The sequence below is a fragment of the Siphateles boraxobius genome, unplaced genomic scaffold (genome assembly GCF_051911475.1).
Source record: "Siphateles boraxobius isolate OS27281-9 unplaced genomic scaffold, OSU_SipBor_1 84, whole genome shotgun sequence".
NCBI classification, from domain to species: Eukaryota; Metazoa; Chordata; class Actinopteri; order Cypriniformes; family Leuciscidae; genus Siphateles; species Siphateles boraxobius.
This window is the reverse complement of record NW_027509213.1, coordinates 2743424-2769795: the sequence shown is the minus strand read 5'-3', so window position 1 is coordinate 2769795 and position 26372 is coordinate 2743424. Positions and strand designations below refer to the sequence as shown.

Below are 26372 nucleotides of genomic sequence, written 5' to 3'. Positions count from 1 at the left end.
ACCAAAACATAATTTATCTTGTTGTGGCCTTGTATATTCTGTATAGACGGGAAACAGCCACAGTGTTTTACTTCGGTACTTCATTGAAACCACTGGAACCGTAAGTCATGAAAATGATGTTTTTAAACATAAGGTTGCATGGTTCTCAGTTTCAAACCCATTTTGCATGTATACTAATTTCATACAAAATGCTAAATAATATATTAGCCAGCTTCCCTCAGTTGTTCACGAACAGCCCGAGGCTCCCGTTGGGGGGGCTGACGTGAATGTTTGCAAACTTAAAGTGCTTGAAGGTGAACACGAGCCGCAGAACTCGCCCCACTTTCCAGCGCCGGCACGACTTCTCATGATATTCCCAGTGCAGTTTTCCCTCCGTCCACGAGACCGCCTCCTCGTACCCGATGACTTTATAGGCCTTTACAGATGAGCTTCTGCTGCAGATCACGAGCCCCAGAGGGATAGAGAGGGTACGACACACATTGTTAGATAGCATGTCGTCCCGTGATATATAGGCCACATCTACAACACCTGCCCGAGCAGGAACGCAATCTGCAGCGCTGCAGTTTCGTGTGGCCCTCCGGAAAATTGTTGGCAAATAAAAAGATATTAGGAGGCTAATAAGGGGCTCTCGCTGTGTTCATTTAGCTAAGTTTGCACACAGAAAAGTTAGTAGCAAGCATGAAATGCGTGCACCTGGACGTGGCTCGGGTGCACATGGAGGATGATCGAAACAGCTGGAGGCCTATTTCAGCCCCGGGCAACGCCACGTCCCCCACTGCCCTCTTCCATCCAGAGATATTGTTTTATTCTGTCATTTATTCACTCAGCGGGTCGCCTAATCTAATACGATTTACGCCACTTACATTTTTCATACAGTGCATATTAGCGGTTTAGTCCCGCCTGGGCGAGCGAGTTGTGGACCTTGCTCAAGGGCAACTATGACACTCTCATTTTACAGGTTCCTCTCAGTTTTTGGCATTTCCTTCACTGCTTTTTTCCCCCTCGCTCTCCCGAGACAGCAGATAAGTCATGTGCAACCTCTCAGACGAGCCACGTCCAAAAAGGCTTTTCAGCAATTTAACATATTAAAGCTTCACAAAATGTCGTTGACAGTTCGAGATTCGGGGAGTTGCACATGCATTATTAACCGAAATTCAATTAAGTCGCAAGTACAAAAGAATTTTATATTGCTCCTCTAGAGATCCACGGATCATCCCCTGAATGTCAGGGATCAGGGATGGAAACTTCCTTGATGTCTAACTTTTCCTAAGTCTGTCATTGGGTTTTATAAAGAAATATTTAGATATTTACAATACTTACAATATTGAGGACTAACAGCATCTAATATGTAAACACTATATATGGTGCTGTGAAAAGGTAGATGCACCCCATAAGGGGTTTTATGGTGTATTATGTACATTTTGTGGTGGTTAATACAGCTTAAATAAGCAAAAATGCTCAGTTCTTGATTGGAAAATGTTAGTACACCCCCTAAATTTATCACTACATCAAATGGCTGAAATAAAAATCAAGTGCAAATTAGCATAGAGCATCTAGGAAACCAAACCTTATATAAACCTGGTGAATAAACTGGTTCACATATGCTGAAAAGTAAATTCATAGTTACTTTTTTTTTACTGCACCAGACGTAAGAGAAAGATAGTTTTTAATGGCAGATTTATTTATAAATTAAATCCAGATGGGACTAATAACAGTACAATCATTTGCACTCTTTTATGGATTAATGTAATTATCATTAGAGCTCAACAAATGTGAAAAACAAGTGAGAAACTGTTGATTTTAAGATTTAACACATGTAGCCTGAACAGAGTTTAATAATTGCACAGAAAATAATGAAACCATTTTAATGCATATTATGTAAATCCATGACATATGTTCAACAAATGTGATGCGGTTAAGTACTTGTTATGCAAATTAATTCAACAGCTTTTTAAGCATTTGTACGTCACGCATACAAATCTTTTTGTTTTATAAGCTGTCCATATGTTAATATTGTTCATATCAGTATCTGTTCAAACTTACAGAAATGTAAATGTACTTTAAAAATGAACACAGTATTTGTCTAAAAGTGTCTTTAGACTTATATTTGGCTTCATTATTTAAAGCCATGGCTTCTTCTTGCAGAGCTCTTTCCTTGTTTAATGATTGACTAGTTGTAAATAAATGAAGATGGTTGTTATTCTGATTTGGCTTTAAACTGCTGTGATGCATCAGTGATGCTGTGTAAGTCTCTCTCTCTCTGGTCATCATCACACTATCACAGTGTCAGAGATGGAGGAGAGTCTTCAGGCTATAGAAACCAGCATCGATCCGCTCCCTGCAGACCGAAGCCAAACCTGCTGACGGTGTGCAAATACATGAAGGAGAGCTTCACCCCTCTCTTTCTCTCTGCCTCTCAATATTTCTCTGTTTGGAAAAACCATGAGGTCAAAATTATGCCGTTTGTTGTGTTTGCCTGCTTTGCCTCGAGGATTTTCTTATTCAGCAGGGTTGCAACATTGAGACTTTAAGAAGTGGCTCTCTTACAATTCATGAGTGTGAGTGTGAATGTGAGTGTGAGTGTGAATGTTATTGTGAATGTGTGTGTGAGTGTGATTGTGAATGTGAATGTGAGTGTGAGAGTGTGAGTGTGAATTTGAGTGTGAGTGTGAGCGTGATTGTGAGTGTGAGCGTGATTGTGAGTGTGATTGTGAGCGTGAGTGAGTGTGATTGTGAGTGTGATTATGAGTGTGAGTGTGAATGTTATTGTGAGTGTTATTGTGAGTGTGAGTGTGATTGTGAGTGTGATTATGAGTGTGAGTGTGAATGTTATTGTGAATGTGTGTGTGAGTGTGATTGTGAATGTGAGTGTGAGTGTGAGAGTGTGAGTGTGAGTGTGAGTGTGAATTTGAGTGTGAGTGTGAGCGTGATTGTGAGTGTGAGCGTGATTGTGAGTGTGAGCGTGAGCGTGATTGTGAGTGTGATTGTGAGCGTTAGTGAGTGTGATTGTGAGTGTGATTATGAGTGTGAGTGTGAATGTTATTGTGAGTGTTATTGTGAGTGTGATTGTGAGTGTGAATATGAGTATGAGTGTGAATGTTATTGTGAGTGTGAATGTTATTGTGAGTGAGTGTGAGTGTGAATGTTATTGTCAGTGTGAGTGTGAGTGTGAATGTTATTGTGAATGTGAGTGTGAATGTTATTGTGAGTGTGAGTGTGAATGTTATTGTGAGTGTGAGTGTGAGTGTGATTGTGAATGTGAGTGTGAATGTAAATGCGAATAGAATTGGCCTCGACCTACAGGGTGTTCAAATGGAGTTTCAATTGGAATGACAGGAAGAGGACTTTTATTTGCGATGAAACAAGAAGATGTCCATCATTAATAATAAACTAATACTGTTTTTTTAAAGTGTCCACTGACTGAGACGCATAACTGATTTTTAATTATTTTATTTCAGCTTTCTGCTTTTTTGTTGTTGTGTGCTGTCATTTAGAAAACCCAACAAATGACACCATTCATCAGTATCAGTAACACATATTAGTCAAGCTGTCTCTATAATTATGTAAGTCGCTTTATGTTTTTTGGCTTTGTTTTAAAGACTTTGCGGCAAAATATTAATAGCATTCTGAGGAATGAAGTGTTCTGTCACCATGGTCCAAGTTAATGCATTACATATAATGATATAAATATCTATATCAATATATTGATATATACAGTAAATATATATATATATATATATATATTATATATATATATATATATATATATATATATATAATATTTTTTTTATATATATTATAATTTATATTTATATATTTATCCCATTCATTTGATTATATATGTATATATTATTATATACATTTACTGTATATATCAATATATTGATATAGATTTATTATATCATTTATTTTAAATTAAATCTATGTAATAACTTGTATAAAAAGTTTGTTCATTTCAATTAAATTGCACTACTTCCTTAAATTTACATTCTGCATCCTGTTTTCCACCTCAGTTCTGATTCAGTAGTAGAATTGTATTTTAAAAGGCATCTCAATTCAGTTCAATTCTCTGTGGCACACAACCCTGTTATCCACACCTCCTCTCCACTTTCCCCTCATTTTCTTTCACTTTTCCCATTTCTTGCTCCAAACATCCATCCGTTGTTTTGCATCTTGTGCTCATAGCCGTCCATTTTAAGCACGTCCTGTGTCCTCCATCACACTCAATCTTTGGCTTTTTCATCTGCTTTAAAATCCCTTTCATCCTCTTTCTGCCCATTTTCTCTTCCTCCTCAGCCTCCTCTTCGTCAGCGTCTGAACAGCAGGCGGACTGGGGAGATTAAAGCTCAAGTTCATTGGGTTTTTTTCCCGCTGGTCCCAAAACAGAGCCGTATAAAGCTGGGGGATTTACCTCAGATATTTCATCAGATATATGTTGGGGTGCTTAAAGGGATCATTCACTCATCCATGAACACTGTCATGATTTACTCATGCTCATGTTGTTCAAAACACACTTGACCTTCACAACCTTCTTTCTGTCGTTTAATATTCCACAGTTTTATGTTGATTTTTGAGTGAACAACCCCTTTAAATGAGTCTGAAATGTGCAGTTTAAAGTTTATAGGTGAGCAAATTTAGATTTTTGAGTAAACAAACCCTTACAAATTAGTCTGATATGCAGTTTTATGTTTATAATTGAGCAAATTTTAATTTTTTGAGTGAACAAACCCTTTAAATGAGTTTGATATGTGCATTTTTGTGTATATAGGTGAGCAAATTTTGATTTTTTTGAGTGAACAACCCCTTTAAATGAGTTTGAAATGTAAAGTTTTATGTTTATAAGTGAGCGGATTTTCATTTTTTTTTGTGATTCTTTATTCATTAAACATTTTGTGTGTATAAAACTATTTACAACAATGCCCACTTTCTGCCCATAATCCTAGGACCAAAATAAAATAAATAATAAATATGACATGAAATAAGAATACAATTTGACAAAACTACACATAGAAGGATCTCAGAGTCTTTTGGATAGAGTCTCAATAAGGTCCAGCCAAAATTGTATTGTCTTTCTGTTGCCGCCAAGCACTTTAGCTGTGGTACACTCCAGACGAACAATGTCAAGCATATAGGACATCCAGATAAACGTCGCTGGGGTAGTTGGTTCCACCCACAGTTTTAGGACAACTTTTTTAGCAGCAGTGAGAGCAGCGGACAGAATCCTCCTTTGATCGACAGACAATGACAGTGAGGAATCATCCAGCAAAAGAAAAACCAGTGGATCCTTTTGGATCGGAATCTTCAGAAGATCTGTCAGTAGGTCCTGGACTGCAGACCAGACCGGCACAATTAGAGAACAGTCCCAGAACATATGCATATATGTACCAACATTCGCGCATTTACACAAGTGACAAAAGGGATCAGATTTTCTTTTCATTTTATATAGCAAACAAGGTGTGGCATACGCCTTACATATTAACTTGTAATGTATCATTTGGTGAGCTGGATTTTTTGAGGTAGCAAAACAATTCCCCCAGATGGTGTCCCAGTCAATCACTGTGCTAAGTTGTCTTTCCCAGAAGTCCTCAGTCGGGATGTTCATGTACTGTCGTACCAAAAGCGATTTATAAATTATGCTCACCATACCTCTAGAAGCCATACTGGAATCTATCCAGTCTATCATAGGATGAGAAGATATTTTAGTTGACCAGGGTACTCCATAGGCTTTTAGCGCCGACCTCAATCTTAAATACAGAAAGAAGGAGAGGATTTTCATTTTTTGAGTGAACAAACCCTTTAAATGAGTCTGATGTGCAGTTTTCTGTTTATAAGTGAGCACATTTTCATTTTTTGAGTGAACAAACCCTTTAAATGAGTCTGATATGTGCAGTTTTCTGTTTATAAGTCAGCAAATTTTCATTTTTTGAGTGAACAAACCCATTAAATGAGTCTGAAATGCAGTTTAAGTTTATAGGTGAGTGAATTTCGATTTTTGAGTGACAGAAGCCTTTAAATGAGTCTGATCTGCAGTTTTGTGTTGGCGTGGATCTGCGTCTGCTCTCAGTTGATTGTGTATTCAGGTCAGATCGGCCTCCATCTGAGGGGCGAGTCTGTATTCAGAGCACTTTTCGCACCAGCGTTCAGTATTTCTCCATTATTAACATAAATTAATCATCAAACAGACAGACATATGCAGCTTAAAGAAGATGAAATCCGAGCCAGCAAATTAGCATTAGTGTTTTTATGACAGGAACGGGGACTTCTGCTGCAGGTATGGGCTGACAGAAAATCGTGTTCACCTTTTTCAGTTATCAGTTCCCAGAATCTGGCAGTAATGGATCCCTGTGCTTATCATCTGTAATGTATGGAACATTTTCATTACTGCGTTTTTGAGGGCGCTCCCGGTCGCTGATAGCGTTCGCTGTCGCTGCTGGAATGGATTTCTGTTTGAGAGCATTAAGATGTAAGGATTTGTACTTATGTATGGAGTTGCTAACACAAGAGACAACTCTATTCCAACAGAATCCGATCGGATCAATGCAGCCTTTCCTTTCTGGTTTGCTCTATCGTTAGGATAATTGAACCACCATATTTATGTATTTCAGGTGGTTTTGCATTTACATTACATTTATTCATTTAGCAGACGCTTTTATCCAAAGCGACTTTCAAATGAGAACAATAGAAGCAGTTAAACTAACAATAGGACCACAATATGCAAGTGCTATGATCCTTCCCAGTTTAATTTTACGCAGTACGTGTACTTTTTTTAATTTATTTTTAAATAAAGATAATAGATATAGAATAGAAGATAAAGTGTTAGCATCAAGTGTTACCGGAAAAGATGCGTCTTCAGCCGTTTAGTTTGACATGGCCTGTCATCTTTTTCTTCATTGGATCTAATGCTCTGTTTCAGACAACTCTAAACTTTTTGCTTACTCTTAGTTGGAAATAACTAGTGAAAGATTGGACATCCGACAATCCACAGATTGATCAATCCCACTTCAATGCGAAAGGCCATTTGAGGTCATTTTCAAGATGGTGATGATGTTCCACTGGTTATTTTCAGTGATCTGAATTATCTGGAATAATTAAAATTATTTTAGTCGTTATTTTTATTATTTTATTATTGTTAATTTTTATTTCATATTATTATTAAATTATTTTGCTGCTTTATTTTTGTTTTGTTTTATTTATTGTATTTGTATTATTTTTTATGTTCTTCATTTGTTTTTATTGGTTTTATATTCATTAAATTGTTTTTTTTTTTGTTTTTTTGCATTTTTGTGAATTATGTGTCACTTGCAAAAAAAATTTCACGCATAATCGTGTAGTTATGAGACAAACTCATGCTAATCTCCTGTTTTACAGTGTGAAAAGAGAATGCATGGTTCCATTAGCCTTCCAGGTGAATAAAAAGATGGCGTGCTCGAAAGGACGCTATAACCATGCATTTATTCATACAAATGAGTGGTCTCGTTGCCAATTACAGCCCTAAATGAGCTCCTAATAAGTTAATTGTTTTATCAGTTGCATCGCACTCTGACAGCAACTGTGGTTTGCCTGATATTCATGATCCAATCCGAATGGAAAGGTTGAGAGTGAAACCCCAGATGAAGACACAGATGAAGACACAGATGCGTGAGTTTGCATACCGGCCCTCCATCAACCCGAAACCCTCAACCGGTCCGACCGCAGCGAGGTGGCTTTTTAATTCGCTCAACTACAGTAATTAATCAATTACGAGTATCAGCATGATGAAAACAGTAAACATTTTGGCCTGTCAAAGCCAGGACTGTGCATTAGCATCTCATTTAGCACGTTGGGTGTGATATTCTCATTTTGCCCATTTGCCGTATTTTCCCCTTCTGTCCTCATCCATCTCCCACTCGTAGCTGGGGACGAAGATGATAGGAGAAGATTTATCAGGATTGACAGGCTTTTAGAGCTCCGACTTGGAAAGGCTTGAAAAGGTAAATTGAAGGTGGGTGGGAGCGAATCCCAGTCCTTTAAGCGACGGACCAATTACTTATTCTTTCTGATGAAGTGGGAAGATGCTTCATGATCAGGTTAAACACTAAACCCACTTTTGCTTGGCTCAGATTGCACTCGCTCACCGCGACACTCCTGCCAAGACGGGGTAGTTTTTTAAGTGCAATAGCTATAGCTGAGTTATGCTTCTTTTTTTTAAAGGGGAACTATGCAGTTTTTTTAGCTTAACTGAACAGCTTCGGAGTTATTGGAATGGTTATGTGACTTTTTTCGTGTTGAATGGTGGCCGTATCACACCGCACTGCACTGATATTTCGATAAATATAGATACTGAAATATCTGAACGGTACCAATACAAACTTCCCGAAGTATCGATACTAGCCGAGTGGTCACTAATTCTCTCCAAAGGCGTGTCGACAAACACCACACGCGCACGTCTCATTCACTCTGGTTAAATAGCAAAAGTGAATGGGAAGATGGCGAGTGCGGCGCCCCCGCGACCGGCTTTGGTTGATTGATAAAGAACACCGCGAGCGGGCATGTCGGAGAATAGCGCGGACACGCATAAAAAACACACCGCGAGTGGGCATGTCGGAGTCGGAGAATAGCGTGGACACCCGCGACGCTACCATTGGGCCCGGGTGGGCCTGGGCACACCCATTTTAGGTCCGGGCCCACCCATTTTGACCCAGGCCTATAGTGAGTAGTGAGTGATTCATTCTAGCAGTTCATCCAATAAGCAGCCCGAGGAAAGCTTTGAGTGAAAGCTTCTCAACCAATCAGCGGCTTCTACCCCACGTGTGACTTCGAACACTTAATTCTCTATGAGTGTACACCGTACACACCGGCGGCGCCATTCGTCGTCTGTCTGCGGCGCCCAGCTACGGCTCAGGACCTTGTTTAAAATCCTGCCGCGCCACAGAGTGACATTTGTTTCGTTTTATATTAAATTTAAATGTATTTGTCTCAAATCGTCGTTAATGTATATACTGACTTCACCCTGTGCTGCAATAACGTTATAAATTTAGTTTTATATTCATTTACAGAAATCAGCTGCTTGAATGAAAATTGCTGATGATGTTATCGGATTTTCAGCTGATATTCTCTATTCATTCAGTTAACGGACGCTCTGAGGTAAAGTGTTCAGACTGCTAAGTCAGCAACGATTGTATTTAATTGTAGCCTACAGTACAATCATAACATAGTAGGCTACAGACATTATCTTAATTCCATAATGTCCTTAAACATAACTGTATTGCTGGCCATAAACTGAGAAAGTGCGCGTCTAGTGTGCGATACCTCGAGTTGTCCTAGACACGACGCGGCACAACGCTTCTTGTCCAGTGTGCGACCCCCCCACTATTTTTGAAACAGTTCTGACTAAGTCCAACTAAAATCCAACAAAATAAATAATGAACAAATAAAATATAAAACAACATGAAATTAGTTTATTGACGGTTTATTACTTCTGACGAAGCGCTGTTAAATATAGGTGAAAAACTACGGCGCAAAAAGAATAAATAAAATGCTTTCTTAAAAAGGCAAAAGAACGCATGCACATTTTCTTAATATGATAATTAAAAACAAACAGACAGATAAAAATGTGGGACATTTTCTCAATATGCGACGTGCGGGACAAGGGGTGAAAATGCTGTGCGGTGCAACACAAAGCGTGACGGGTGCTCACACTACTCACACAACAGAAAGAATGTGATGAATCTCACACACATTCAGCGTTAGGAAGGTTACTTTGGAAATGTAATTGCTTACTGTTATAAGTTACCCATTATAAATGTGGTTTGGATTATTTTATTTGGATTACTTTATCAATGTAAATCAATTTTCTTTTAATTTGATTAGTAACTAATTAAATTACACATTTTACCTCAGTAATACAACTAAATACAATTACATTCATTATGTAATTCAATAGCATAATTTCATTACAGTTAACTCACTCCTCAACCCTGCATACATTTTGTTCTAATATATATATATATATATATATATACATTTTTTTTCTTCTAAAGATTTACTAAAGTAATTCTGGGAGTCATGTTCTATCATGTTCCACAAACTTACAATTGCAATAAATCAAACTTTGTTTTATGGGCCAGTAAATGGTTATGTTATGTTATGGGCCAATAAAACAAATTTTTTTCTGTCACTACTTTTAACATTCATTGCTGGGGGAAAATATTTCCTGTTAATGTAATCTGTACAAGTAGTTCAAACTAATATAATGTATAGAATATGTAATGCAATCATATCTGACATATCTGTAATGCATTACATATCTGTAATGCAATCATATCTATATGAATTTCTAAGAATTTGTTTTGAATTGCAATTCTGCTTCCTTTAATTCAAATTCGAATTGTAATTCTAGATCCTGTTTTTGACATCAATTCAAATTCAATTCAAATTCAAGAATTGAATTGGAATTTAGGAGTCATTCTCAGTTCAATTCTGAATTGTGCACAAGCCAGCTGCACTGAGCTGAGGACAGCGACACAAGAGGCACACAGGTAGGCTACTGAGTCGCTGTCCTCAGTGCCGCAGAAAAGCGCTGAAACGGAGATGAAGGGGAACCCGTTTTCTTTCTTTTTTTTCGCTTGCTTATTTTAACTGGCCCACCCAGTTTTCTGGAGGCCCACCTACAATCAAATTCCTGGCGCCGCTAGTGGCGTGGACAGAAGACGCGCTACACACCGCGACCGGGCATGTCAGAGAATAGCGCGGACACACGCTTCACACTGCGAGCGGGCTGCGGACACCCAAAAGATTGTTTGACTATCAATATCTCTCACATCACTCATTTTTTAAAATTATTTTATAGGTGAAAACAGACTTAAGGAACAGGCTCCAGGGGTACCATTTAGCAGCATATATGCACAGCATCAGGGGTGTTTGTTGTTTGCACAGACCTGCCCCCACTGCTAAAAAAATCTTAAAAGAAACACTGTAACTCTTCTCATTTTAACTTTTCTGAAACATTAACCAAGATGGCCTAGTATTGTTGTTGATATGAGTCTGTGTTGTCTCGTTTTTTCACCGTAATTCTGAAAGTTAACAATCTTACTGAGGAATCATAGACAATATTGTAACTGTGGTCAAATGTCAATTAACTTGTGTCTATTTAACTTTATTCAAAAATTATTATTTAATTCTGCAATTTGCCTTCATTAGCGATTATCATCAATTTGATTACACAGATACTAATTAAACTAAACTGAGCTAGACAATGGCATCTCTGAATTCAATAATGAAATGCCTTTAACTGAAAATTGAATGTTTAATCTTATTATTATACATTACTGACACTCTATCCTCCAATTTGAAACTGTTAAGTGCTTTGACACAATCTGTACTGTTAAAAGCTAAAGGTGACTTGACTTCATGCCGATCCAGTGAGCATTGTTTCCGCACGTTTGCGTTTAAATCTGTTCATCAAATTAAGTTAATGTATTAACCAGCATTTATGACCACTGAACAATGCATTTGTTACAGTATATTTTAATCTTTGATAACAGTAGGTAATAAAAACAAAACGGATAATGATAGCTCTGGATAAAAAATATTAACAGATAAAACTCAGGACATTTTTGTTCATGTAAAATATACCTCATTGTCATGTTCTAGACTTGTTATATTTAGCTTTAAATAAAAAAAAAAGATCCCCTTAAAATTGTGGCAGTTTTTTTTCTCTGTGGTATCGAAAATGGTATCGAATATCGATATTTTTCAAGGTATCGTATCGAAGTTAGAAATTCTAGTATCGTGACAACACTACTGCACACATCCAAGCATACAGGTGAAACTCGAAAAATTAAAATATCATGCAAAACTTCATGTATTTCAGTAAATCAGATTAAAAGGTGAAACTAATATATTTAGTATATATACAGTAACTATATACATATGCATGATTATACTTTTCAGAGGTCTGACATTTCTGAATTTAAAATCCTTTTTTTTATTGATTTCATGTAATATTCTAAATTTTTGAGAATTTGAATTTGGGGTTTTCATAAGCTGTAAGCCATAATCATCAAAATTATAACTTTTGCGTGATATTCAAATTTTTCGATTTTCACTTGTACACATCCCCATCCAGATCCGGCTAGCTATAAGAACAACTATCGTCATGGCTAAGCCGGCAAATAAGAAGCAGAAAGCTAGGAAAGCATTGTCGTAGGAACAGAGAAAGAGGAAACGGCAGACTGACCGAGCGAGGAGTCAGACACGAGTAAACATCGGACCTGCGTTTTCAGAATGGCGAAAAAAATGAAGAAAGCGCGGTCGGAAAAGTCTAGAAAAAGGAAACGAGAATCTGACAGCGTGAGGAACCGGACGAGAGTCCCACTCACTCAGGCTTTCACTGTTAAAGTTGATTCCTGCGATTATCATGAGAACAGTTGTCAATATCTCACATAATTATCAGGACATTATCATGACAAAAAATGTAAAAAAAAGCCTACACGTTGTAAATAGTGTCAATGAGCGCAATTTGAAAACTATTATGATAAATTGCAATAATCATGACTAACAACATCATAACAGACATTGTTATGCAATAATGCAACGTACATGTAACTTTATTGATGTCATCTGGTATTTAGGCTCAGGTAAGCCTAACGCGGCAGGCTACTTTATTATTATAAAGTGCAGAGGCCGTGAGTGCAGATACGCTCTGTGTGCGTTGTATTTACGACAGTAACGTTAAATACAAGTACTCTACAGCGACTCTAGGGGTCGCTGTTTGACAAAAACGGAAATCCTGCATAGTGTGCCTTTAATATAGTGTGTGTTATAATGTTTTGTGAATGTAGAAGTTTTAAAGATCAAAAGTGCGGATAAATTGAGTTATTGTCTCTCAAAAGAAAGAAGCGATTCTGAACGGCCTGAAACGAGTCGTCAGTAATTCCAGTCTCACTTCCTGCTGAACCTGTGTAGGTTTGTGGCTAATTTGCATAATGCCAGCCTATGGTCTTGATTGGCTGCTCGTGAACAGTGTCGGCTTTGCCTCGCCTTCAAACACTGTAGTCGTAGCTGAGACTGGGAGAGTTTGGTTCGTGTTGTTCATGTCGAGAAGACGCTGTTTACTGCAAATTCACTTTGATGCACTAACAAAGGATGAGATTGATACGGTAAAACCTAGGCCACCGTTACTGTTCGTATCACAAGTGCTGAGAAAGAGCTGAAACTCAAATATAATAATGAGCGTTTGGTTTCCGAAATGCTGTAAGTGCTCGACCAATCACAACAGACTGGGCCGTCTGACCAATCAGAGCAGAGCTGGTTCTCGGAAAGGAGAAGTTTAGAGAGATTGAATCATTTATCAAACCGTATCAGACACTGTGAGAAAAGAGCTGATGCTGCAATATATGAAAACATTAAAGTGTTTTTTGACCTTGGATGCATGTAAACCAGTTGTAGGAGACTCCAAAACAACATTAGGAAACTTTAAAATAGTATAACAGTGGACTTTAAAATGGCTGGATTGCAATTTAACAGAACGTAATAGATGATGTTTAAAGGGAATGCAAGAAAGTTTAGTGGCTGTTTTGTACTGGTTTGTCTTTTTCCAGGTAACTGGTACTTATCAAATGCATCATCCCATGACATTTTTACAAACATCTTTAATGTTTATTTAATTAGTGTATTTTATTTGTTCCAGTTCAGTTGATTCTGCATTTGAAGGCAGATATTCTGAACATTTATGACTGATGTTTCCGAGTTTGTGTTGAACAGTAGCTGATATTGATTGCTATTATGAACTTGTGTTTTGTTACGAGGGCAACGGACCGGCAAGGTCAAATATGCAACTGTTCTGGAAATAATATTATAATAATACATAATAAGCAACTTTATGAAGAAGAACAAGTTGTTGATAGAAGCAAACACAATAAACTGTGTATTAAAACCAAACAGTTTTTGTAATATAAGCTATAATCATGATTACTGCTATTAAAGTTATTTTATTTTCATACATTTACTTCATACAACCTATTTTAAAAATATATATTTGTAATTTGCATATATTTTTTAATGATTCATTTATTTTTGATGATTCATTTATCATTTATTTATCATTTATTATTTAGATTTTTATATTCATTTTTTATTAATGATTTATATATATATATATATATATATATATATATATATATATATATATATATATATATATATATATATATATATATATATTGTTTTTTAATTTTACTGTTGCACCAGTGTTATTTTATCTACTATTGTAGTTTTTATTACATATATATATATATATATATATATATATATATATATTTTTTTTTTTTTTTTTTAGTAATTCTTAGTAACTTAAAGTCAGCTGCCAATGCAACATTTTTTGAACTTTTAGTTATGATTCTTAAGAGTTTTAGATTTAGTAAACAATAACAAAGACAAATTGATTTTTTTTTTTTTTTTTGGTGGGTGGGTGGATTATTACATTTTGAACATCTAGGTAATACACTTTAATACTTTCATTTTCTGATCAAATATTGAGTTATGCCTCATGTTGGTATTCTATTACACAAAACTTAATCATTTCTGATCTCTAAAACAGTTTGACTGTTCCGTTAACAAAAAAATTGGATCGGTGGTTGGTTCACTAAGCGAACATCGCTATCCAGGGTCGGTTGGTCATTTAAGTGCACTCAGCAGTGGACGGTGGCGATGGCAGCATGGAGTGTGTTTCCACGAGGGATGTGGGAGATGTACGGGGCGGACAGATGGAGTAATGCGTTCCCGCTCGAGCCAAGCATCGTTCTGACTGGTTCTGACGGGTTCTGGCTGGTTCTGGCCGGTTCTGACAGGTTCTGGCTGCCAGCCTGCGCAGGGAACAGTGGAGGCGTCAGTAATGCCTCATCACTGGCAGATGCCCCTCTCAAGGCCAAACTGTTTGCACTTGACTATAAGCCACCCACACATGCTTGGGTTTTCACAAGTAGCAGCCTGTTATATAAGCTGCATTCTGATGGCTCGCTTGCGCTGGGATTTCTGTTTTTAATGATAACTCAATAATAAGTCATCTTGAGAGACAAACTTCAGCAAACAGCAGCACTGTTGCAAATTATCTGTAAAACGGTATTTTCTCTTCAGCATTGTGCACTGTGTTGAGTCTAATTGACTGTGAATCATATAACGGGCTCTTCTAAACTAAAGGAGTCTGTGGGGAAATAAGACAATCAACAAACTAGCTAACTCAGAATCAGTGCGGGGAAAACAATGAAGGCATGATAGTGTAAATATCCTGACCAAATGTGATGAGGGTCTCGAATTACTCTAGGTAAATAGACCCGGAGGCCTTTTCTGTTGTTATAAATTTAGAAATGACAGAACAAATTAGTGATGGCTGGAAGAATAAATTAGATTATTATTTTTATTTATGTTTTGCCATTTTGATATTTGCTTTTTCTTGTGTCCCTGTCAATGGATAGATAATACACAACGGTGTCTTATTGGGTTAACATTACTTTAAGTAATTAATTAATTAATTAATTAATTAATAACTTAATATATAAATAAATGTATAAAATAAATAATTTAGAGTATAAAATATATTATGATATATATACATACATATATATATATATATATATATATATATATATATATATATATATATATATATATACATAAGTAAATAATTTCAAATTATATATATATATATATATATATATATAATAAAAATAAATAAATAGCAAATCATTTAATTTATATACTGTATATATACCTGCGTGTATGTGTGTGTATATTTGCACATGCACACAAACACACAACTGTTTCTGATTGTTATAAAATATAAAAAATATAATTATAAAATACATAAAACAATTCTTATTAGTAATTATTTATTATTATTATTATTATTAATACATTAATTATTTTATTTACATTTTGATCAATTATTTTGTATGCTTTATTTAGTATTACAATTTTTTTCTTTTATGTATAATTTCTTTTTACTTTTATAATTTTTTTATAATATTTCTAACAGTAGGACGCTGTATCTGATTTAGTTAACATCAATCAGTGAAAGTGTTTCTGTTCTGCAGTGTTTCGAAGAATCATTTTTACAAAACTAGGAGTTTGTTTTGCAGTTTCTGCAGGCGTTTTTTGTTTTTTTTAACCACCTGAAAAAGTTTGAGAAGCATTGCTGTGCAGAAAAACTCGCTCAGGACAAAACTTTGCTCTTGTCCACGGTGCGGTGCGGCTGGTGTGGCGTGTCCGCAGGGAGGAGATGTGGGGTCTGGTTCACAGATCAGTGGGTTTAATTAGGTCTGATGTGTGGCGCTGAGAGTGGGCCTAGACTCCTCTCACATCCAATCACTCACACACAGAGCAAGAGTGGCTTTCCTAGTGTAGTGGTGTAAGAGAAACGGATGAACAGTCTCTGTGGACTTGTCCAGCTCTCCTCCTCCATCTCCAGCATCAAGCGTTGTCTGTTCTACTAACCGTCAGCTCTGTACAACTCCTAAGATCCAGTGTTATTTGCTTATTCCAGAGTCAGAACGACGACTGGCCCATATAATGAATAGTCATTTTAGAGTTCGCAAGTTTGATTCATTTCAGTGAGTCAATTCATATTTCAATGAATCTACGATTAACTCTGATTCAATTATTTGTTTACATAATTGTTGTGTATTAAAATATTTAATTACTATATTTTTTACGTTAAATTAGTTAAAAACAGCATGGTAAAACATGATTTAGTTATTTTCAACTAGATAACTATTTAATATATATATATATATATATATATATATATATATATATACACATATATATATACACATATATATATGTATACACACACACATATATATATATATATATATATATATATATATATATATATATATATATATATATATTCAATTCTTCTTTAAAATATATAGATCAACAAAATTCCCAAAAAGACTTCTCAAATGACACATCAAACTTTTAAATGCAATTTAACTTTACTTTTAAATTTAATTTAAATTAAATTGCATTTACACATTTGATTTATCATTTGAGCAGTCGTTTTGAGAATTTGATTTATTATTTTATTTTTGTTAGGAAAAAACTTTGATTATGGCACCAGTACTGTATGTATGTATTATGTATATGTATATATTTTTTTTGTAATGAATATAATATAATTATATATTTATAGTTAAATATTTTATAGCATTTAAATCATTGTATAGTTATTTGTTTTAAATAATAATTAGTAAAAATATATATATATATTCGTCAAAAGAATAAAAAATATGTCGATATTTTTAGCCATATCACCAATCCCTATGGCACTGACACATCTGTTATATTTCTCCATCCGTCTGACTGCTGTTGTTGATTACTTCTCTTTCATGTAGTTCATGTTGACACTTCCATCAGTTACCCAGAATGACTGTCTGTCGCTGGGGAGGTTGGAAGTCTAAATCAATCTGAATCTAAAACCATAATAAAGTATATTTAATGCTGACAGACACACCGGATGAGGAACATGCCCTCATTAGGATAGGAGTTTGTGTTTTCCACAAGACGTATCGGTGACTATAAAGATAATTAAATAAATTAAGTATAATTTAAAAAAATGAAGTGGTGCCTCTAACGCGAATGCAAAGCGTCTCGGTGGCGTTCCCTGCAGAATCTATCCTCAAGAGAAGCTGTTTTTAGAGTCGCAGGGTGACTCAACTACAGAACAGCTCACAGTTTGATGTGTCATTTGTTTTTACAGCTATATTTTCTAGGACTTTTTGCAAATCAGTTTATTCAGCGTCAATCGCATAATCCTTATGCTGAGAAATGCATCAGTTCTTTCATTTGGATCCATTTCAAGATGAAAATAGCATTGGGTAAGCTAATACTGTTAAGTTCTGCTGATAGATTAAAACACACACACACACACACACACACACACACACACACACACACACACACAATGGTTTGTAATATATGCGAGTCCTGTTTTTTATATATGAGTCCTGTCACTTGAATCGTCACTTTGTGCGTTTGCTAATCCCTGAATGGTAAATCCTTGTGTGAATTCACCAGGTGCAAAAACTGCATAACCATATTGTCATCATCGCATCAGACAGTTGCTGCAGATTTATCATCCGCTCATCCGTGATGTGAATCTCCCGTTCCTACACATCCCAAACCTGCTGTATTGAGATCCGGAGACTGTGGAGGCCGGTTGAGTTTAGTGAACTCACTGTCATGATCAAGACACCAGTCTGAGAGGATTTGAGCTTTGACATGTGTGTTATCCTGCTGGAAGCATCCATCAGAAGATGCTCATAAAGAGATGAACATGCTCAGGTCGACTGTGGCGTTTTATCGATGCTCGATTGGTACTAAGAGGCACAAAGTGTGCCGAGAAAACATATAACACACCATTAAAGCACCAGCAGCCTGAACCGCTATCATGTTGTTCACGCCAAATTCTGACTCTATCATCTGAATGTCGCGGCAGAAATACAGACTCATCAGAAGAGGCGACGTTTCTCCAATCCTCTATTGTCCAGTTCTGGTGAGTCCGTGTGAATCGTATCTGCAGTTTCTGTCCTCATCTGACAGGAGTGGCACTGGTGTGTGTCTTCTGCTATTGTAGATCTTCTGCTTCAAGGTTTGATGTGTGCAGAGATGCTCTTCTGTGGTTATTTGAGTTACTGTTGCCTTTCTATCAGCTTGAAGTTCATCAAAAACTTCCACAAGATGAGAAAGGCAATGCTAATATATAGAAGCTGCTCAGTGTCATTCACACAAACACTAAACGCCGTCATGGTAACACACATAAAATGTAATGCAATAAGCATTAAATGACATTAACATTAAATGAACATAACTGATTAGAAAAAGAAACTAAGAAACAGAAATTTCAACAAAAATACATAAAATGTGAAGTGTCATGCAGGGAATTGTGGGAATGTCAATTTACGTTTTTTTCACTGTAAATTATACAATGACTTGTTCTTTTTCACTTCCAAAAACTGTAAATTTAATGATATTTTATTGTAAAATTATATTAAATGTACTGTTAGTTATATATAATATAGTATGTAAACTTTCTGTTAACCAATTAACAGTTTTCAACCGTAGCATTTTTACAGTTTTTTACCTTTAAAATCATGATCATTTTTTGCAGTGTCGTCTGGTCATTCTCCTCTGACCTCCGGCATCAACAAGGCATGCTGAATCACAGAACTGCCGCTCACTGAACATTTCATCTGTTTTTATCCATTCTCTGTAAACTCTAGAGATGGTTGTGTGTGAAAATCCCAGTAGATCAGCAGTTTCTGAAATACCAGCCCGTCTGGGACCAACAACCAAAATCTCTTAAATCACCTTTCTTCCCCGTTCTGATGCTCAGCTTGAACTCATCTTGAACATGTCTACATGCCGAAATGCATTGATTTGCTGCCATATGATTGGCTAATTAGATATTTGCTTGAACACACAGTTGAACAGGTGTACCTAATAAAGTGGCAGATGAGTGTGTGTATATATATTAACAATAGAGAACATGGCCTGTAAATTCACAAAGCTTTTTTATCACAGCGCTCCCTCTTAAATTCTGCTGGTTAACAAATGTCCTAATTGGCCCATGTGTCTCTTTATCTCCATGTAGATGCTAATAAACTTCAGTTGGCTAATTAAACCAGGACATCTAGTGCAGTCTGTCTGGACTCTGGCCTTTCTGGGTCAGTGAGCTGCTCTCTTCATGTCCTTGTGTTCGGCTGAATCTCACAAAAGCTGTCGAGAACATGGCTGGTCACATTTCACTAGGCCTAGACAGAATCTGTGGACTTACTTTTGCATTTTCCGAGCTGATGTTGAGGTAAAATCTGTGGTGGAATATGTTAAATGGAGATGAGAGTACTATGCTCTTGTTAGTAGCTCAAAGCATTGTTAAATCAACTCAAAACAATATGTGTGTGTGTGTGTGTGTGTGTGTGTGTGTGTGTGTGTGTGTGTGTGTGTGTGTGTGTGTGTGTGTGTGTGTGTGTGTGTGTGTGTGTGTGTGTGTGCATATATATATATATATATATATATATATATAGCCAATTGTTTTAACCACGTTTACAACACGTTCCCCAATTCCAGTTCTCATTACTGTAATGTAATTACTGTAAATCAAATACTGTAATGTAAATTTGACGAAAATATAAAAATGCACAAAAATGACATCAAGATTAGAGTTTCACCATTTAGAATGATATAAGATAAAATAAAATAAAATAAAATAAAAGGATCGAATTACACTAATGACAACCATCATGAAAATGTCACGAATCAATGCAAAACATTTGAAGGGTCCCAACATATTCATGAATTAAAATATAACATCTAATTTTATAAAAAGTGTTTATCTGGTAACACTTTACAATAAGTTGCATTAGTTAACATTAGTTAATGTATTAACTAACCATGAGCAATCCATTTGTTACTGTATTTGTTCATCTTTGTTAATGTTAGTTAATAAAAATACAGCTGTTCATTGTTAGTTCATGTTAGTTCACGGTGCACTAACTAATGTTAATTTTAACAAGATTTTAATAAAGTATTAGTAAATGTTGAAATTAACATTAACACAGATCTATAAATCTATGTGCAGTTCATTATTAGTTAATATTAACTAATGTAGTTAACTAATGTTAACTAACAAATCCTATTGTAAAGTGTTACCGTTTATCTTTGTTTTAAAAAAAGAGACAGACATGTTTCTGCAGTTGTTCTTTCTCACTTTCCTGTCAGTAACTCGCTGGAGAAAGAAGCAACAAGGAACAAAGACAGACAGGGAACTGAGACTACATCAGCTGATTAAATCAAGACGTTCCCGTCGGGGATTGTGGGTAAGGCCCACCTCAGAGGTCCTACTGGCACTTCCTGTGATAAGGGCCGGTCTCGTCTGATTGTTGACGGGGCTCATTTGGTCCCCCAGGGGTGAGATCCTTTGGGTAACGTTTAATTAGCAACTCATTACGACTGTATGGAGTAAAAAACATCTGGTCTGAATGATTATACGAATAAGAAGTTGAATTTAGTAATTAAGACGTGTGGAAGAGTCAGACGGGACGAGGGATGTCGCTCTCGGAGGAGACGGTCACACCTGGATTGAATTAGAAGTATCTAGAGATGGGCGTCGGATGATTCATCGGAGATGCCTCAACTTATTGAACGTAGTCCAATCATCAGGATAGCAATTTACACACAGGTTAAATACGGTTATGAACACACTCCCCAATAACAGAGTAGCCGGCTCTTTGAGATTACTTACGAGGCTAACGGCGTAATCTAATCAAGACTTCTCCCCGGGAACCACTTACACCAACCACGTGTTCTGAGAGCAAACAAAAAGACATGCACCCACTAGGAAATAAACAGGGGAATCCACTAACCAGACGCGACACCATTGGATCTCAGCGACAAGCAATTTGTCTGTCCACACTAGAGGCAACATCAGTCACAGCCAATCAGAAGAGCGTGTGGGCGGAGTCTCTGTCTCTATATCGCTGGTTTGAACAAAAAATATGATTAACATGGAAAAGACGCCTTTTATTGCGTCACGTCACATTGCACCTGGTGTATGAATGAAACGCCTACACTCAAAAAAAATGTTTAAGCCTTTTTCCAAGATTTTCACTTTTCAATTAATAGTAAAATTCCATTAATTTGAATGGAATAATCCTTATATACTATTCATATTATGAATTTAAAAATGGAGCTTAAAACATTTTGTATTGATCTTAATGGAACAAGGGAATGGACCATTTAGTTTATGTGATTCATATCCATAAATTAAAAAAAAACAACAACAATGTTTTAATATATTTTAAATCTAAGTTTAAGATTTATTTAAAAAAATTATTAAGCTCTAGTTTTTTGCTCATTTAAAATACTTAATTTATAATATGTAAGGATTATTCAATTCTATCTGATGGAATTTTACTGTTAATTGAAATCGTAAATCTGAAAAAAAAATGTGAGTGTACTGATTTAATTTTTTTCAGCACACTGGATTCACGTAGCGGATTATAGAAATCAAGGTTCTGCACCATTAAGAATTAAATTGAGAATGAGAATAAAATTCACATACATGTGATTTTTAACTAGAAATGCTACATTTTGTCTGGACAAACCTGACAAGGCCTTGTATGAAAGTTTTGAAAAATGTTTAACAGGCCTGTTATACAGTAAGGACACATAAAATTGAGCAAACTTAAATACATTTAAAATGTTAAAACTTTTTCTGTTTTAAATGAATGCAGGTCTTTTGAACTTTCTATTCAGCAAAGAATCCTGGACAAAAAGTATCATAGTTTCCACAAAAATATCAAACAGTTTTTAACATTGATAATAATCAGATATGTTTCTCATATTAGTACCATCATATTAGAATGATTTCTGAAGAATTATGTGACACTGAAGACTGGAGTAAGGATGCTGAAAATTCAGCTTTGATCACAGAAATAAATTACATTTTTACAATATATTCACATAGAAAACTGTTGTGATAATAATATTTCACAATTTTACTGTTTTTACTGCATGTTTGATCAGATAAATGCAGTCTTGGTGAGCAGAAGAGACTTCTTTCAAAAACCTTAAAATATGGACCATGGATGGATGGATGGGTGGATGGATTGTATTGGATGGATGGATGGATGGATTGGATTGTATTGGATTGTATTGGATGGATGGATTGGATGAATGGATGGATGGATTGGATTGGATTGGATTGGATGGAGGGATTGGATTGGATTGGATGGATGAATGGATGAATGGATGGATGGATGGATCGGATGGGTGAATGGATGGATGGATGGATGGATGGATTGGATGGATGGATTGGATTGGATGGATTGGATTGGATTGGATTGGATTGGATGGATGGATGGATGGATGGATGGATTGGAATGGAATGGAATGGATTGGAATGGAATGGATTGGATGGATGGATGGATTGGTTGGATGGATGGATGGATTGAATGTATGGATGTATGGATGGATTGTATTGGATGGATGGGTGGATTGGATGGATGGATTGGATTGATGGGTGGATGGATTGGATTGGATCGAATAATGGATTGGATTGGATGTATGTATGGATGGATTGGATGGATGGATGGATGGATTGGAATGGATTGATGGATGTATGGATGGATGGATGGATGGAATGGAATGGAATGGATTGGATGGATTGGATTGGATTGGATTGGATGGATGGATGGATGGATGAATGGATGGATGGATTGGATGGATGGATGGATTGTATGGAGGGATGGATGGATGGATGGATTGGATTGGATTGGATGGAGGGATGGATGGATTGGATGGATGATTGGATTGGATTGGATTGGATTGGATTGGATTGGATGGATTGGATGGATGGATGGATTGGATTGGATTGGATTGGATGTATGGATTGGATGGATGGATGAAATGGAATGGAATAGATTGGATTGGGTTGGATTGGATGGATGGATTGGATGGATGGATGGATGGATGGATTGGATGAATGGATGGAATGGATGGGATGGATGGATGGATGGATTGGATGAATGGATGGATGGATTGGATGGATTGGATTGGATGGAGGGATGGATGGATGGATAGGAGGGATGGATGGAAGGATTGGATGGATGGATGGATGGATGGATTGGATGGATTGGATTGGATTGGTTTGGATTGGATGGAGGGATGGGTGGATTGGATTGGATTGGATGGATGGATGGATTGGATGAATGGATGGATGGATGGATGGATGGATTGGATGGATTGGATTGGATGGATGGATGGATGGATTGGATGGAGGTATGGATGGGTTGGATTGGATTGGATGGATGGATGGATGAATGGATTGGATTGGATTGGATTGGATTGTATGGATGAATGGATAGACGGACGGATGGATGGATGGATGGATGGATGGATTGGAATGGATTGGATGGATGGATGGATTGAATGTATGGATGTATGGATGGATTGTATTGGATGGATGGATTGGATTGGATAGAAGAATGGATTGTATGTATGGATGGATTGATGGATGGATTGGATGGATGGATGGATGGATGGATTGGAATGGATTGGATGGATGGATGGATGGAATGGATTGGATGGATGGATGGATTGGAATGGATTGGATGGATGGATGGATGGATGGATGGAATGGATTGGATGGATGGATTGGATGGATGGATGGATGGATGGATGGATGGATGGATGGATGGATTGGATGGATGAATGGATGGATCATTGGATGGATGAATGGATGGATGGATGGATGGGTGGATTGTATTGGATGGATGGATTGGATGGATGGATGGATTAGATTGGATGGATGATTGGATGAATGGATGGATGGATGGATGGATGGGTGGATTGGATGGAGGGATGGATGGATGGATGGATGGATGGATTGGATTGGATTGGATTGGATTGGATGGATGGATTGGATGGATGATTGGATGGATGGATGGATGGATGGATGATTGGATGGATTGGATTGGATGGATGGATGGATGGATGGAGGGATGGATGGATGGATGGATGGGTGGATTGGATGGATGGATGGATGGAGGGATGGATGGATGGAGTACTACTTTTATGCGAATAGCTGGTTAAACTGTTTAAAATACTGTGCACTATCATGTTTAATGAGTTCTAACTTCTGTTTGCCGGAGACAGAATTGCGCGGTCCTCTGGGAAGTTTAAGGGCACATCATCACGAACCCAACAGTTCTGGCAGATCTGCAATCATAAACAGCTCTGCTTGCTTAGGCGAACACAGGCTTTGATTTAATCTCAGTCAATGTCTGAAGATTTGCGACTCTTGATGGGAGATATACACTGGACTGTGTTGCACTTAACCCGGCTGACACCTCGGGTGATTCGCTCGGGCTCCTTTGACTGATGCTTCACTACTCCAGCCGACTGACTGGCACTCGACAGGGCGTCTCATTACACATATAGATAGAAAAGCCCCGCCAGCGTACCCTCTCAGAGTTTGCCCCGTCATTCTTTCACTTGACCGTGAAGCACTGCCCAAAAGATGAACAGAGCTAATCATTCAAACGCCGACCAATAATTCTATCATTACCATTAAATGTCTAAACGTAAATGAATTCTATATTTAAACAGAAATATTTACATAATATGAGATCAAAAAGTGTAATAAAAAGTTTTTGAATGTAATCAACTTATTAATTTGCCTTTTTAAACTTGTTTAAGTATGTAAAAATACTTCAAACAAGGTCAATTCACTAGAGAAGCAACACTACAGATGGTAAGACTTTTAAGTATAAACAAGTTAAAACAAGTTTTAAAAAGTGTAGTGAGACAAAATATGCTTATACCCAAGATATAGTCAGTATATATAGTATATATAATTAATATAGAATTAATGATAGAATTATAAGTCATTCATTTAATGATAAGAATTTTTTAACCCGGAAGACAAGACAAAAATACTTTTATAAGAAACATTATAATAAACAATTGTTTTTTGTTTTTTGCTGTGTGTAAAGGATATTTGTTCTATAAACACAATTTGAGTCCATGGTTTATTGTAATTACAGAATCTGATTGGATAAGCCAAATTTAATTTAATATAAAAAATGATGGTTTTATTAAATATTATGATTTCCTGCATACTGATTATCCCAAGAAACTTTGTAAATGCATGCATTTGTAAGAAGTCTTTATCCAAAGCGTTTTTCCCTTTAAGTCCCTTTAAGCCAAGTCTTTGTGTCAAGAAACATAGGGTTCTACATAGACTATATAACCTTTTTTCTAAGAGTGATGTGGATTCCCTTTTAATCAAACCTGTGGCTTTTGCACTATTTAAATTTACTGAAATTTCAGCACAAAAATGGCATTAATTACAACTAATCACTGAAGGTACTTTTCCTCCACATTTCAGCATGCCATCTCTCTCCTGTGGATCTGGCACATCATCGAAAGAGAGCGAATGAAGGGGTGTGTTTGTCTTTCTCAGATCAATAGCTCAACGCTGATGCTCTGAAAGACAATTTATGAGCCATAAAGGACAAGGCCGGTGCATTCGCTCCAACTGCATCTTTCTGGTCCACTTTGTCTCTGTTGACCAGCTGTGTGTTGGAGCAGGAGGTGATGCGGGCTCACGGGCTTCTCCAGACGGGTCACTGAGCAGACGTCACACGGGGGGCGTTTGAGAAGGGCACAGGGGGGCCGGCGAATGATAGCAGCTTTGTGAAGCACCCAGGTGAAAATGACAAAAAAAGAGAAGAAAATAATCAATTTTGGCAGCAGTGGTCCTCTTAGACGCAGTGGGCAGTTGTCGCCGCGGCTCGTGTCCATGTTTGTTGTGTCTCAAGAATTGGTGT

At 36.7% G+C, this 26372-nt stretch overlaps 1 protein-coding gene across 2 annotated transcripts in view; it reads left to right on the top strand.

Annotated features, from left to right (window-relative positions):
• iglon5 (IgLON family member 5) overlaps positions 1-26372 on the top strand; it is a 212197-nt gene that overhangs the window by 80424 nt on the left and 105401 nt on the right. The window lies entirely within an intron of this gene.